Here is a 3,962-nt window from a genome sequence, read left to right on the forward strand (position 1 = left end):
GATCAAGGAGATAAGGCTGACATTCTACAGAACACCCTAGGCCGGTGCCCCCGGAGTTGTGCAACCCAGTTCTGTGGACACAGAGGGAAGGCATCCCAAGACGGTGCATCTCAAGACGTGCCAGCCCTGTGTGACTTAAGGAGACATCCCCTGGGGCCACCTCTGGGGAAGTTTGGGGGATAATCACCCAGACTAGGCCCCCAGCAGGAACCTGCTGCTTCCAATCCAATTTGTCAGGCCTGTCTCCACCCCACATGGTGTCCTTGCGGTTCTTGAAATTCAGCCTGTCTGAAGCTGAAATTTCCGAGGTTGGCCACCACTGGCTCCTTGTCTCCTGGTGCTCATTGCCAAATCCTCTGCTGTGTATTTTCAGTTTGGTTTCCTGCATCCTGGCCACCCTGATCTGTATCTCCCTCCCTCCAGGCCTGCACATCAGAAGCATGTGTTCTCACCTCTGAAAGGGCACGTGGTGTTCATGGCAAAGGAGACTGTGCTGGGAAAGTCCTTCCCTACTTGCTGAGGCTCTGGCATGTGGGCTGGTTGCTGCCGGCGTGGTGACTGCTCTCCACTGTGATCTACGCCGGCCTGGGACTTCCCCTCCCTCCTGGTCACAGAGAGAAGGACCTCTGTTGCCGATGTGTGGACAGGCTGAGCTCCGGCTGCCCCCCTGCACATGGCTGTCTGCGTCCCGCCTGCTGGGAGGACTCCTTCTCTAAGCCTTGCCCTCTGAGGGCTCCCTCATCCGAGTGTCTTTCTGGATTGTCTGAGCCCTTCTTTATTCCTTCAGACCCATTTCAAGAGTCACCTACGATGACCCAGCTCAGCCCCACGAAGGTTTCCCTGGATTTTCTTGGCCTCCGTGCCGTGGATGTGAACTTGACTTTGCTTTCTAGCTGACAGTAATGAGCATTTCTCAGCTCTCTGAAAAGCTTCTGCCTATATTATCTCATTTAATTCCTGCACTATCCCTGCCAGCTTGGGTGGTGTGAGCCTCACTGGCCCCATTTCACAGGGAGGAAACTGAGGCCCCAGAGCTCAGGCTGCTGCCCAAAGCCACACAGCCAGCATGGGCAGAAGTGGGGTGTAGACACAGGGCAATGTCACATCTGAGCCCCTGTTGGTTCCATCCGGGGGCACAGAGCCCTTCTGGAATCCTTCTAGCAGGGCTGGGGCTAAGGTGAGACGAGTGAGGCATGGCCCTGCTCACAGAAAACGCTGTCATCAAGATAAATACGATGCCAAAGTAAAAAATACCAATGCCAAAAAACATCCATGATGTACAAAATATGAAAATGTTTAACACAGGCTGCAGCCCTGTGCTGGCACCATCCTGCCTTATTTGTCTCACCTTAAACCCGGCCCTGGCGCCATAACCGTGACTTACACAGACAGATGGCGGCCTGGGGGCTGGAGTTTTTACCAATTTGAATTTTCAAACTGAAGACTTCATGTATGTGCTGCCTCTGACTGCCACTTAATCTTTATTATGTAAACTTTCCAGCATGCGGAAAAGGTGAAAGAACGTAGTACAGTAGATCCTGTGCTGTGTGTCCTTTTTATCTCTGTTCTCGACCATAAGCACCTCAAGGCCACGGGCAGCCCCGGAGGCCGTCGAGCGCAAGGGTTCGTGCACTTCATACAAGGGCCGCACCTCGGGCCCACCCCAGACATGCTGCATCAGATCAGCACCCAGCAAGCCTCCCGGGGCAGCCCCCCCGGAGGGTTGCTGTAGCAACGGGAGAGCTCATTCAGGCAACTGACTTTTTTTTTACAAAGCATCTCCTCTGGGTTAAGTGCTGGAATCACAGTCAGCATTCAATCAGTGCTGCTGCTGATCAAACCAGAGGCTCATAATGTTTGCTGAACACTCAGGAACTGCATCGCGGCCGTTACCTATTAGACTCCAAAGAGTCCAGCTCTGACATTGTTCCCGTTTTGTATTTTCATTTGGACACAGGGAGGTCCTTGTGGGGGGCTTGCTTGTGTTTTCCACTTCCTGACCCCAAGTTCCAGGTCTTGGTGCAGAGCTGAGCTGCCCTGGGGAGTCCCCAGAGCCCTGGGGTTCATGCTGGGCAGCAGCCCGATGCGGCCCATCTGGGGAGCAGATGTGCTATTTACAAACCTCCACCCGAGGCCGTGAGAGGTGACGGAGGGATCCCACTTCTTGGGGCTCTGGTTCCCAGTAACATGCCTGGTGGGTCCAGCAATATTCAGGACCTACTTCTGCTAAAAAATGATGCCTTGTTTATCCGAAATTCAAATTTAACTGGGCGTCCTGTGTTTTACCTGCACCCCTACTTCCTGGACCCCCCCTCCACTTCCCTCTGTAAACTATTTATTGAGGTGTAAAATATACAAACAGAAAAGTGCACAAATCTTAACCGACCAGATGCATGGATCTTCACAAAGGGAACACAGGAGGGTAACCGGTAATCACATCCGGAAAGAGGACGTGACCCCAGAAGCTTCCTCGTGCCCCTCTGGTCCCACTGTCCCACCCTGGGGTTACCACTGTCCTTATCTGCAACTCCACACATCACAGACTCTTCCTGTCTTCGAATGATCTAAGCATGGAAGCACACAGTGTGTTCTCCTGGTCTGGTCTCCTTCTCACATGGAGATGCATCCCTGTGGCTGGTGCCTCATCTGTCCTCAGCGACTGGGAATATTCCACCATCAGATACACGACCCTTTGTTTCCCCATTCCCTGTTGATGGGCATTTGGATTATTTCTAGTTTGGGGCTCTTATAAATAAAGCTGCTAAGAACATTCTCGCACAATCCTGCTTTAGGCATCACCCTCACACTTCACATCCATCCCCAGTTAACATATTAGGCACGTGGTTGATCTGTCCCCTTTGACTGGAAGCCCCAAGGGGGCTGGGCTGGCCTCTCACTCTAGTACCCAGCCCCTAGCACATTGCCTGCACATAGTAGGTGCTTAGTATGGATTTGGGGGATGAAAGAACATCTGCTCCTTCTCTCCCCAGGCATCTCGGGTCAGGGCTGTCCTGGGAACTGCATCCATCAAGAGTTAAGTTGGGGCACAGAACTTGGATTTGCATGCACTTTGACTGTGAACCCAGACAACTGCCATGCAAATGTTAGGGAAATGGGCCCCTGAGGCTCTGGCAGAATAGATGGAGGAACCTGCTTCCCCTGCAGCCTGCCGGCTGATGTCCTATTTTTACCTTCCATGGGCTGCCTGGACTCAGCAGATGTCGCCAGTGGTAACATTCCTGGGCTTCTCGAATGCTTCCAGGCACCCCGAGTCCAGTGGCTCAGAGCTGGATGATAAAGGCCGATAAGGATTCCAAGCCCAGCACCGGCCTGGCCCTGGAGCTCCTCAGACCTGTGCTATCAGAGTCCTGTAAAAGAGCCTGCTCCTAGCTATTCTGGGTCCTGGAAAGCCTCGGGGGGACACACTGCTCTGAGGAGAACCAAGAGGGAACCCAGAGCAGCTGAGATGGGAGATGGGGGCTCACAGGCAAATCTAGCTGCAGACGGCATTTTCCAGCAAATGGGATTGTTTCTGAAAACTGCAAATTAGCTCCTAATATGTAAGAATCAAGAGGAATGTTCACGTGAAAATGCGGTTCCTGCCTTTCTCTACTCGCCCATTTTGCACCTGCCTGACCCAGGGGGCATTTGAATTGTGGCCCTGGGGTGATTTGGTCCTGTGGGGGTGGGATTGGGGGTTCAGCTGAACCTCTCATTTTACACGTGAGAACTCTGGCTGCGCAGAGGTTCACAGCTTAGGTGTGAGGTCCCTTTAGAAATCCTATCGCCTCCCAGCTGAAAAGTTCTCCCTTCTGTTTAAACACCTCTCCCTTCAAATTACCTCAGTCTCTCAAAGTCTCTCTTTTCCTCTGTTAAAAAATATTAAAATCAAATTTAAGGGCATTTTTATAAAGGGGAGTGCTGTAAAACGCCCCCCCCCCCCCCCCCCCCCCCCAGCCCCA

The sequence above is a fragment of the Lipotes vexillifer genome, unplaced genomic scaffold, assembly GCF_000442215.2.
Source record: "Lipotes vexillifer unplaced genomic scaffold, Lipotes_vexillifer_v1.1 scaffold524, whole genome shotgun sequence".
Taxonomy (NCBI): domain Eukaryota; kingdom Metazoa; phylum Chordata; class Mammalia; order Artiodactyla; family Lipotidae; genus Lipotes; species Lipotes vexillifer.